The sequence below is a fragment of the Silene latifolia genome, chromosome 4 (genome assembly GCF_048544455.1).
Source record: "Silene latifolia isolate original U9 population chromosome 4, ASM4854445v1, whole genome shotgun sequence".
NCBI lineage: Eukaryota > Viridiplantae > Streptophyta > Magnoliopsida > Caryophyllales > Caryophyllaceae > Silene > Silene latifolia.
In genome coordinates, this window is record NC_133529.1 from 107,216,146 (window position 1) to 107,229,222 (window position 13,077).

General features: G+C 42.6%; 1 long non-coding RNA gene across 2 annotated transcripts in view; it reads right to left on the bottom strand.

Annotated features, from left to right (window-relative positions):
- Positions 1–13,077, bottom strand: part of LOC141652392 (uncharacterized) — a 278,323-nt gene that overhangs the window by 116,080 nt on the left and 149,166 nt on the right. The window lies entirely within an intron of this gene.

Consider the following 13,077-nt stretch of genomic DNA (forward strand, 5'->3'; position numbering starts at 1 on the left):
TTATAGCTTCGGCGGCAGCAAACTAAGTCGGTCTAAATCAAACACAGGTAAGGCGGGAAATAAAGAGGTCCTCTCGGTCCACTCTTAACAAATAGCATCTCTCGATCTCGCTATAGGTCCCTAATGTCACTAATACTAACTTTCGTCCTGAAAAGTGACTAACGGTCTAAACTATACCTATCTTTCGATCTTAGCACAATTTAGTCGATTTAATTGATGGTCTAATAACCTCCCCTACCTTTCGATCTAATGGGTCAGTCACGAAATAGGTATCTAACTGGTCGCATGCATTCGATTCGTTAAATACAAGATTAAATTCAAATAAAACGAATATAAACCCTACGAGGTCAGTCGATCGACTGATAAGGTCAGCCGATCGACCAACACGCGAAACAGCCTTCCCTAATCTAATGCCGCCTATGCCATAAATCGCCTACATCCTAGCACTAAAGAATTAGCTACTCATGATAAAGATGAAAACAACAATAAAACTCATAACAATCACTGAATTCATGCTTAAGGTAAATAACAATAACGACAAAACGATAATTGGCTTTCGGGACACTAGCTATCAATTCTATACTAATAATGAAAGTAAACAACAAACTGAAACTAGAGCAGAATGAATACCGAGATTTAAGAGAAAGATTGAGAACAAAGGCAGAATTCCAATGCTAAAATCGATATCTCAAACCCTAGTTACTCGAAATAAACCGAAACTGAAAGTACTGTATTGTGATAGAAACTTAGATAAAAACTTGATATCTAAACTGATGGTTTTATGTTACGTTATATAGAAATCAACGCAACATCTTATTTCCTAAACCTAAACTTCACGGGCTTCAAGATTCACGGTCTTTCAATTCACGTCTGCAGTCGAAATCTGGTCGATCGATCGTAATATCTTGGTCGATCGATCGCTCCTCAAAGAAACAGTAGCTTCGGAACCGAGCATTGGTCGATCGATCAAGGTGGTCGTCGATCGATCGGTCGAAAGTGCTAATTGACTTCTTTTAACTCGTGGACTTGTCTTTTGGGCCTTGGATTGCGCACCAAGCTCGTTCCTTAAGCAGTTCCTTTACGTCATTTTGCAATGCAGATTACTCGGGGGCGGATTTGGCTTGATTTCCCGTTGAATTCTTCACATTTCTGCAATAAAGTACAAAATACGGAAGTAGACGGAAATAGGGAGAAATATAGCATAAACTACAAGAATGAGCTCTGAAATGCGTGTAAAATGGGATGTAAAACATCATATAAAAGACACGCATCAAATCTCCCCAAACCAAACCTTGCTTGTCCCCAAGCAAGAACTAGACTCGATCTAATGACCTAATGGAACGAGTTCAGTCTCAGAGCGAAATGCAAACTGTAAGGCCTAAACCAATTTAATGCACAACCAACAATCAATTAGTAATGTGAATCATGCAAACGAGTTATGAAGCCGTCAAAGACTGCTGAACCGTCAACTGTAGAGACTTATCAAATTGGACTCTCACGGGTCGCTCAAATCACTCAATAAGTACAGATGAATATATGTAAGATAGAAAGAATTAATTTTGTAGTGACTCTCACCTAACTACGACCTATGAAAACATGCCAGCAATAAAATAAGAAAATGATCTCTATAACCGTACATACGCATTCCAACCGAACAGATGACCAATGACACATGCCGAGGTATATATGGGATATGTGAGGTATGGGTAAGAAGAGGCAAAACATTTATGGTAGAGTGGAGGTACAGGTGATCAAGCTAGTACCAAAACGGAACCAAATGGCAACATCCAACTTCTTGCTCATAAACAACGAAACGGTGCTATATCAAGCACAAATCTCACAGTCTCCAAACTATTCAAATCAATAAACTCCCCATAAGATATAAATGTAACATGGGAGCAAAAATCGCCAATGAAATAAGGGCTTGAAACATGCGAATTGATTTTTTTTCTCTTTTTTTTTCTCAAACCTCAGTCGATCGACCTATAGGGGCAGTCGATCGACTGCTTAGACAGTACAGAACTCTTTTTTTCTTTCTTTTCTTTCGGACTTCAGTCGATCGACCAAAAGGAGCAGTCGATCGACCGTCTACTACAGTACCGAACTCATTTTTTTTTTTTTTTTTTTTTTTTTACTTTTTTACTTTTTTCTTTCCTCCTTTTCATTCTCCCAACAAAATCTCATAAGAGCATATGCTACCAAAAACGTAGTGACAATCCCGAAAACACAGACTACTAGCTTGACAAGGGACAGCTAAATGTAGGATGTAGTAAATGGGACAAAAAGGATATTTTTGGCAGTGTGAAGCTTATGGGTAAAATGAGAAAAGGGGAACCTCTACCACATGTGTCAACAAACCACAAACCGAATGCATACAGGTATTAAGTAGATCAAATTCATATTCATGCAAATTAAGGAAACATGTCTCATAAGGAGTACTACTCACATTCCTAAATGAACTGGTCATGAATGTCACCAGTTATAGGCTCTAAAACTCAGAAATATGATGTAGGTTGCCAATTTTCTAAGTCAAGTCTCAAGTTCAGCAAGAATGTAACGAAAACTCGTAGATATGCATTTACGATTCTACTAATAACATGTTAATCTAGCAAGGCTCAGGCGAAACAGGTGCAAAATGCAAAATCATCATAGAAATACTACCGTTCCGACTCGACCTATATGCTAAAATAAACGTGCGTTTTTGAAATTTTGAAATTTTATCAAATTTTTTTTTTTTTTTTTTTTTTTGAATTTTGTGTAAATATGAATAAAGAAACAACAATGCAAAAACATAATATAAACGTGAATGCAAGCAAATGATATGCGACGCAAAACCCTTCCCCAAACCAAATCGCACAATGTCCCCATTGTGCAAAATCATATAGTGAAGAAAAGAGAAGTGGGAATTTGCGAGAAAATAAATAAGCAAGATACAAAGGAAAGATATGGAACTCACAAAACTTTAAGCGCAGCAAAGGAAACCTCCCCAAACCAGCGTGAGCTAGGAGGTTTCAGTAGCCAGCAGTGCTACCAATAAGGGCCTGAAAAGACAATTAAAAACCACGCATAAGACCGAAGAAAACAATTTTGAAGCGTAAAAATTGTGCACAAATGAGACAAGCGAAGAAATAGATAATTCGACGGAAAATAGAGTGGAGTAGAAGACTCCCTTAGGTCCGCATATCGACCAAACACAGCAGGGGAGAGGTCGTGAATGAATATAGCAGCAGCAGTGGTCGATCGACCATGGGGATCAGTCGATCGACCAGGTGGACGTGAACAGTAGCTCCTGTAAACCTGCAATTCAGTCGATCGACCAATGGTGCCAGTCGATTGACTGAAAACACTGCTGCAGTGTCTTATTTCTTCGTAATTGCTCAATGATTTGAGCTAATAAGCTCTAAATGCCTGCAAAAGCACAATAATACGCGCCAAAATTGCGCAAAAACCCAGAACGAAGTCTAAAGTACTTAAAAATCCTAAGCAAAAAGAATAAAAGCGAAGTTTCGCGCACACAAAAGCAATAAAAATGTCTTAACAAAGCAAAAAGAATGAAGTTGTAATGAGCCTGATCAACTAATAGTTGATCAAGAAGGACCACGGTATGGCCCACTTCGCCGGCTTCTGGCTACTAGAGGTAGCCTCATAGGTGCTCATGTTATCAGTTGCACCCTTCTTAGCTTCGACAGTCGGAGAACGCAGCTGATCAGCTTCGTCATCTCCCCCAATCAAGGATTTCCTTGGAATCGTCGGAATTCAAATCAGACCATCTCACCTTGGCTGGCTCATCTTCCACTTCCTCATCGGTCCCATAGCTTAGGCATCCAAGACCTCCTCTTTGAATGATAGGCTTCTTTACAGCTGGCACAACTTGCATCTTGCTCTTCCCCAAACCAGCTCCTGCATTATTAGAAACAGACAAATCGTCCTCCAGTTTGCTCCCGGTCTGGGGCGGAGGGGTTACAACAGGAATAGAAATAGGCATATCGGGAAGTACAAAGTACGATTTCTTTTCAGAAACCGTATTACAAGTTACGGGCCACATGGCATCCTTCTTTTTAGCAGGTTGGGCAAAGACGATAGAATGTTTCCCAACTTTGAAGGTTAAGGTTCCTAAACCGACGTCAATAACTGCACCAGCAGTGTGCAGAAATGGCCTACCTAAGATGATCGGTATATGGGCATCCTCAGGCATGTCAAGGACAACAAAGTCAACAGGGAAGAAAAACTTCCCTATTTGGACGGGTATGTCCTCTAGGACTCCTATAGGCTCGACCGCAGATCGGTCAGCCATCTGAACTGTCATGTCTGTGATAGCAAACCGGGTCAACTTGAGTTTCCTAGCTAAACTCAAGGGCATGACGCTTATACTGGCCCCTAAGTCACACAATGCCTTCTCAATTGAGAAGGTACCTATTTTGCAAGGAACGGAAAAGCTACCCGGATCCTCTAACTTATGGGGCGCAGTGTGAGACAGATAAGAACAAGACTCCTTAGTAAGTGCGACAGTGTGCACTGTTTCAAGTGACCGCTTTTTGGACAACAGTTGTTTCATAAATTTAGTGTATGCGGGCACTTGGTTAACTAACTCAAGGAAGGGGACTTGCACATTCAGACTACGGATAACTTTCTCAAACTTACTGAAAGATACCTGTTCTTTGGTCGGCACGAGCCTCTCTGGATATGGGGCTGTAAGGAGCACCTTAGCCCTCTCTTCTAAGTCGCGTGTGCCGGTATCCTTGGACTTAGGCTGAAAGTCCGTCACCTTCTCTTTGTTGAAGCTAGACCCCTCCTCAGACCGCCTCAAATGAGAACCATTGACCGTCATCGGATCGAACCGGAGCGGGATCGACCAATCAAGACTCGGGTCGCCCTCAAAATTTTCGGGACGGTGGTTCCCGAAACAAGTGGTCTCGTAGATTATTTGGCATCAAGGGACGAAATTCGTCAAGATCATAGCCGATCGCGTCGATCGACCACTTTGTCCTCGATCGATCGGCGAGATGTACTGATTCGAAGCTCCTGTAACCCGTGAGTCGGTCGATCGACTAGGTACTTGATCAATCGATCGAAATGCCTGTGACGTCTTTCTCTTTGATTTGTTCGTTGAAGCTTTCTCTTGACTTGTTTCCGGCTCATCTTTCTCAACAGCATCCTCAACCATTGCAGGACCATCAAGGGTGGACCCGCTCCTCAAAGTGATGGCATTTAGGGTCTCCTTTTGTTCGGGTTGAGTGGGTAAGTGTCCGGGAGCTCGAGTGTTACTTTTACTAGCCAGTTGAGCAATTTGGCTCTCAAGTAACTTCATCCCGGCCTCTCTTGCTTGGGACTCCTTTAGCAACAGATTCTTAAGCTCGGAGAACTCGAGTCTGCGATTGTTGTTTTTGCGGCACATAAGGTGGTTTAAATGCTTGTTGTTGCTTTTGATGAGGAGGCACATAGGGTTGTTGCTGCTGCGGATGTTGGGTTGGATTTTGGACATTTTGGCTCCTCCAACTCAAGTTTGGATGGCTTGGCTCGTAGTAGGTGTTTGTCTGCCTATAGTGTTGAAAGGCAGCACAAGATTCAAAGGGGCTAGGGCAATTTTTCGAGACATGGCCCTCAACTCCACACCTTTCACAGACGAAGGGACCGTCCGACACAGCATTGACTTGGTATATCCCACCCTTAGAAGCTCCTCCTAGCTCATACTTGTCAAATCTTGCGGTGAGAGCCTCAAGTGCAGCGACAGAAGAGGATTCAGCAGCTCTCCTCTGGTTCCCTCTCGAATTCCCATATTCGGCCTTGTGGGTAGCTAGATCGTCAATGATCTTCCACCCCTTGGTTGCTCCCAGATTTTCAGCGAATCTTCCATTGGCAGCAACATCCAAAATGGCCCTCTGATCGTCGTACAACCCATTGTAAAAATGATTGCACAAACTCCACTTTTCAAACCCATGGTGCGGTATGGTTCGCACCAACTTCTTGAATCGGACCCATGCCTCATGGAAATTCTCATCTGGCCCTTGTTTAAAGCCCGTGATTTGAGCTCTAATAGCGATCGTCCTTGAAGCAGAGAAGTACTTCTTGTAGAACGCCAATGCCAATGTATTCCAATCAGTGATCTCCTGAGCGGTCCGGTCCAAATCTCTATACCACTCCCTTGCAGCATCACGAAGGGAGAAGATGAACATGGTTTCCTTGATTTGATCCTGAGTCATGCCAGCTGGCGGGGGAATGGAGCAGCAGTAGTCAATAAAGGTCTCCATATGCCTTGCTGCATCTTCATTTGCAGCTCCCCCAAACTGATTTCTCTCAACCATAGTGATGTAAGCAGGCTTTGGTTCGAATTTCTGGCATCTCCGTGAACTCGAACCCCTTGTATAAATTGTCGGCTGTCGGCTCGGAATAACTAGCTATACTTGCTTCCTCGGCCATGACTGGAATTTCCGGAGAAGTAACTGTCTCGGCTGAAGAAGTGGAAACGGGTGAAGACTGTGGGTCTTCTTCGAACAGATCGTTCTCGTGATAGCTTGACAGAGTACTCAGCTCTTCCTCTGTCGGTAATACTCTTTGTGTTCGCCTCAACTCGCGTAAGGATCTCTCAAGCTCAGGGTTCAACGGTACTAATTCTCCACCCTGTGACCTGCGCATAAGAAGAAACTACAAAAAGAATATAAGAAAAGTTTAAGGAACGGATGTCCCTTAAACTAAGAAAGACTAAAAATAAAAACAACTAAAGTTAGGACTATTGCCTCCCCGGCAACGGCGCCAAAATTTGATACCCGTCGTTGTGAGTACCAAAGATAAAATTTATAATCTCCTATTAAGACTAACCTAGGCTAGTGGTAACAGGGTCGAACCACAAGGAGGCAGTTGTAAACTTTAGTTGATTTATGCTCAATCCGAGGTAACTATTGTGGGGGTTGATTTGAGTTGGTGTACAGCTAATAGTAAATAAAGACAGTAAACTGAATAAAAGATTTAAACAGATAAAAGAAGGGCACTAGGATGGTCGGGTCATTATAGCTTCGGCGGCAGCAAACTAAGTCGGTCTAAATCAAACACAGGTAAGGCGGGAAATAAAGAGGTCCTCTCGGTCCACTCTTAACAAATAGCATCTCTCGATCTCGCTATAGGTCCCTAATGTCACTAATACTAACTTTCGTCCTGAAAAGTGACTAACGGTCTAAACTATACCTATCTTTCGATCTTAGCACAATTTAGTCGATTTAATTGATGGTCTAATAACCTCCCCTACCTTTCGATCTAATGGGTCAGTCACGAAATAGGTATCTAACTGGTCGCATGCATTCGATTCGTTAAATACAAGATTAAATTCAATTAAAACGAATATAAACCCTACGAGGTCAGTCGATCGACTGATAAGGTCAGTCGATCGACCAACACGCGAAACAGCCTTCCCTAATCTAATGCCGCCTATGCCATAAATCGCCTATATCCTAGCACTATAGAATTAGCTACTCATGATGAAAGTAATAACAACAACAAAGCTAATAATGATTAAAGTAAATAACAATAATGATAAAACGATAATTGGCTTTCGGGACACTAGCTATCAATTCTATACTAATAATGAAAGTAAACAACAAACTGAAACTAGAGCAGAATGAATACCGAGGTTTAAGAGAAAGATTGAGAACAAAGGCAGAATTCCAATGCTAAAATCGATAACCCAAACCCTAGTTACTCGAAATAAACCGAAACTGAAAGTACTGTATTGTGATAGAAACTTAGATAAAAACTTGATATCTAAACTGATGGTTTTATGTTACGTTATATAGAAATCAACGCAACATCTTATTTCCTAAACCTAAACTTCACGGGCTTCAAGATTCACGGTCTTTCAATTCACGCTAGTGAAATATGGTCGATCGACCGTAGTATCTTGGTCGATCGATGCTCCTCAAGAAACAAGAGCTTAACGGAACCCGAGCATTGGTCGATCGACTGAAGGTGGTCGTCGATCGACTGGCTGAGCTGCTAATTGACTTCTTTTAACTCGTGGACTTGTCTTTTGGGCCTTGGATTGCGCACCAAGCTCGTTTCTTAAGCAGTTCCTTTACGTCATTTTGCAATGCAGATTACTCGGGGGCGGATTTGGCTTGATTTCCCGTTGAATTCTTCACATTTCTGCAATAAAGTACAAAATACGGAAGTAGACGGAAATAGGGAGAAATATAGCATAAACTACAAGAATGAGCTCTGAAATGCGTGTAAAATGGGATGTAAAACATCATATAAAAGACACGCATCAAATCTCCCCAAACCAAACCTTGCTTGTCCCCAAACAAGAACTAGACTCGATCTAATAACCTAATGGAACGAGTTCAGTCTCAGAGCGAAATGCAAACTGTAAGGCCTAAACCAATTTAATGCACAACCAACAATCAATTAGTAATGTGAATCATGCAAACGAGTTATGAAGCCGTCAAAGACTGCTGAACCGTCAACTGTAGAGACTTATCAAATTGGACTCTCACGGGTCGCTCAAATCACTCAATAAGTACAGGTGAATATATGTAAGATAGAAAGAATTAATTTTGTAGTGACTCTCACCTAACTACGACCTATGAAAACATGCCAGCAATAAAATATGAAAATGATCTCTATAACCGTACATACGCATTCCAACCGAACAGATGACCAATGACACATGCCGAGGTATATATGGGATATGTGAGGTATGGGTAAGAAGAGGCAAAACATTTATGGTAGAGTGGAGGTACAGGTGATCAAGCTAGTACCAAAACGGAACCAAATGGCAACATCCAACTTCTTGCTCATAAACAACGAAACGGTGCTATATCAAGCACAAATCTCACAGTCTCCAAACTATTCAAATCAATAAACTCCCCATAAGATATAAATGTAAGATGGGAGCAAAAATCGCCAATGAAATAAGGGCTTGAAACATGCGAATTGATTTTTTTTCTCTTTTTTTTTTCTTTTCTTTCGGACTTCAGTCGATCGACCAAAAGGAGCAGTCGATCGACCGTCTACTACAGTACCGAACTCATTTTTTTTTTTTTTTTTTTTTACTTTTTTCTTTCCACCTTTTCATTCTCCCAACAAAATCTCATAAGAGCATATGCTACCAAAAACGTAGTGACAATCCCGAAAACACGGACTACTAGCTTGACAAGGACAAACTAAATGTAGGATGTAGTAAATGGGACAAAAAGGATATTTTTGGCAGTGTGAAGCTTATGGGTAAAATGAGAAAAGGGAAACCTCTACCACATGTGTCAACAAACCACAAACCGAATGCATACAGGTGTTAAGTAGATCAAATTCATATTCATGCAAATTAAGGAAACATGTCTCATAAGGAGTACTACTCACATTCCTAAATGAACTGGTCATGAATGTCACCAGTTATAGGCTCTAAAACTCAGAAATATGATGTAGGTTGCCAATTTTCTAAGTCAAGTCTCAAGTTCAGCAAGAATGTAATGAAAACTCGTAGATATGCATTTACGATTCTACTAATAACATGTTAATCTAGCAAGGCTCAGGCGAAACAGGTGCAAAATGCAAAATCATCATAGAAATACTACCGTTCCGACTCGACCTATATGCTAAAATAAACGTGCGTTTTTGAAATTTTGAAATTTTATCAATTTTTTTTTTTTTTGAATTTTGTGTAAATATGAATAAAGAAACAACAATGCAAAAACATAATATAAACGTGAATGCAAGCAAATGATATGCGACGCAAAACCCTTCCCCAAACCAAATCGCACAATGTCCCCATTGTGCAAAATCATATAGTGAAGAAAAGAGAAGTGGGAATTTGCGAGAAAATAAATAAGCAAGATACAAAGGAAAGATATGGAACTCACAAGACTTTAAGCGCAGCAAAGGAAACCTCCCCATACCAGCGTGAGCTAGGAGGTTTCAGTAGCCAGCAATGCTACCAATAAGGGCCTGAAAAGACAATTAAAAACCACGCATAAGACCGAAGAAAACAATTTTGAAGCGTAAAAATTGTGCACAAATGAGACAAGCGAAGAAATAGATAATTCGACGGAAAATAGAGTGGAGTAGAAGACTCCCTTAGGTCCGCATATCGACCAAACACAGCAGGGGAGAGGTCGTGAACGAATATAGCAGCAGCAGTGGTCGATCGACCATGGGGATCAGTCGATCGACCAGGTGGACGTGAACAGTAGCTCCTGTAAACCTGCAATTCAGTCGATCGACCAATGGTGCCAGTCGATCGACTGAAAACACTGCTGCAGTGTCTTATTTCTTCGTAATTGCTCAATGATTTGAGCTAATAAGCTCTAAATACCTGCAAAAGCACAATAATACGCGCCCAAAATTGCGCAAAACCCAGAACGAAGTCTAAAGTACTTAAAAATCCTAAGTAAAAAGAATAAAAGCGAAGTTTTCGCGCACACAAAAGCAGAAAAGAAAACGTCTTAACAAAAATAGAATGAAGTTTATAACGCACTTGATCAACTAATAGTTGATCAAGAAGGACCACGGTATGGCCCACTTCGCCGGCTTCTGGCTACTAGAGGTAGCCTCATAGGTGCTCATGTTATCAGTTGCACCCTTCTTAGCTTCGACGATCGGAGAACGCGGTGATCGACTTCGTCATCTCCCCCAATCAAGGATTTCCTTGGAATCGTCGGAATTCAAATCAGACCATCTCACCTTGGCTGGCTCATCTTCCACTTCCTCATCGGTCCCATAGCTTAGGCATCCAAGACCTCCTCTTTGAATGATAGGCTTCTTTGGTGGCACAACTTGCATCTTGCTCTTCCCAAACCAGCTCTCGCATTATTAGAAACAGACAAATCGTCCTCCGGTTTGCTCCGTGCAGGGGCGGAGGGGTTACAACAGGAATAGAAATAGGCATATCGGGAAGTACAAAGTACGATTTCTTTTCGTAAACCGTATTACAAGTTACGGGCCACATGGCATCCTTTTTTTAGCAGGTTGGGCAAAGACGATAGAATGTTTCCCAACTTTGAAGGTTAAGGTTCCTAAACCGAGCGTCAATAATCGCACCAGCGGTGTGCAGAAATGGCCTACCTAAGATGATCGGTATATGGGCATCCTCAGGCATGTCAAGGACAACAAAGTCAACAGGGAAGAAAAACTTCCCTATCTGGACGGGTATGTCCTCTAGGACTCCTATAGGCTCGACCGCAGATCGGTCACCATCCGAACTGTCATGTCCGTGATAGCAAACCGGGTCAACTTGAGTTTCCTAGCTAAACTCAAGGGCATGACGCTTATACTGGCCCCTAAGTCACACAATGCCTTCTCAATTGAGAAGGTACCTATTTTGCAAGGAACGGAAAAGCTACCCGGATCCTCTAACTTATGGGGCGCAGTGTGAGACAGATAAGAACAAGACTCCTTAGTAAGTGCGACAGTGTGCACTGTTTCAAGTGACCGCTTTTTGGACAACAGTTGTTTCATAAATTTAGTGTATGCGGGCACTTGGTTAACTAACTCAAGGAAGGGGACTTGCACATTCAGACTACGGATAACTTTCTCAAACTTACTGAAAGATACCTGTTCTTTGGTCGGCACGAGCCTCTCGGATATGGGGTCGTAAGGAGCACCTTAGCCCTCTCTTCTAAGTCGCGTGTCCGGTATCCTTGGACTTAGGGCCGAAAGTCCGTCACCTTCTCTTTGTTGAAGCTAGACCCCTCCTCGACCGCCTCAAATGAGAACCATTGACCGTCATCGGATCGAACGGAGCCGGGATCGACCCATCAAGATTTCGGGTCTGCCCTCAAAATTTTCGGGACGGTGGTTCCCCGAAACAAGTGGTCTCGTAGATTATTTGGCATCAAAGGACGAAATTCGTCAGCATCAGCAGCGATCGCAGTCGATCGACCACTGTCCTCAGTCGATCGACTGAGATGTACAGTTCCAGAAGCTCCTGTAACCCGTGAGTCAGTCGATCGACTAGGTACTTGATCGATCGATCAAATGCCCTGTGACGTCTTTCTCTTTGATTTGTTCGTTGAAGCTTTCTCTTGACTTGTTTCCGGCTCATCTTTCTCAACAGCATCCTCAACCATTGCAGGACCATCAAGGGTGGACCCGCTCCTCAAAGTGACGGCATTTAAGGTCTCCTTTTGTTCGGGTTGAGTGGGTAAGTGTCCGGGAGCTCGAGTGTTACTTTTACTAGCCAGTTGAGCAATTTGGCTCTCAAGTAACTTCATCCCGGCCTCTCTTGCTTGGGACTCCTTTAGCAACAGATTCTTAAGCTCGGAGAACTCGGAGTCTGCGATTGTTGTTCTTTGCGGCACATAAGGTGGTTTAAATCTGTTGTTGTTGCTTTTGATGAGGAGGCACATAGGGTTGTTGCTGCTGCGGATGTTGGGTTGGATTTTGGACATTTTGGCTCCTCCAACTCAAGTTTGGATGGCTTGGCTCGTAGTAGGTGTTTGTCTGCCTATAGTGTTGAAAGGCAAAGACAAGATTCAAAGGGGCTAGGGCAATTTTTCGAGACATGGCCCTCAACTCCACACCTTTCACAGACGAAGGGACCGTCCGACACAGCATTGACTTGGTATATCCCACCCTTAGAAGCTCCTCCTAGCTCATACTTGTCAAATCTTGCGGTGAGAGCCTCAAGTGCAGCGACAGAAGAGGATTCAGCAGCTCTCCTCTGGTTCCCTCTCGAATTCCCATATTCGGCCTTGTGGGTAGCTAGATCGTCAATGATCTTCCACCCCTTGGTTGCTCCCAGATTTTCAGCGAATCTTCCATTGGCAGCAGCATCCAAAATGGCCTTCTGATCGTCGTACAACCCATTGTAAAAATGATTGCACAAACTCCACTTTTCAAACCCATGGTGCTGTATGGTTCGCACCAACTTCTTGAATCGGACCCATGCCTCATGGAAATTCTCATCTGGCCCTTGTTTAAAGCCCGTGATTTGAGCTCTAATAGCGATCGTCCTTGAAGCAGAAAAGTACTTCTTGTAGAACGCCAATGCCAATGTATTCCAATCAGTGATCTCCTGAGCGGTCCGGTCCAAATCTCTATACCACTCCCTTGCAGCATCACGAAGGGAGAAGATGAACATGGTTTCCTTGATTT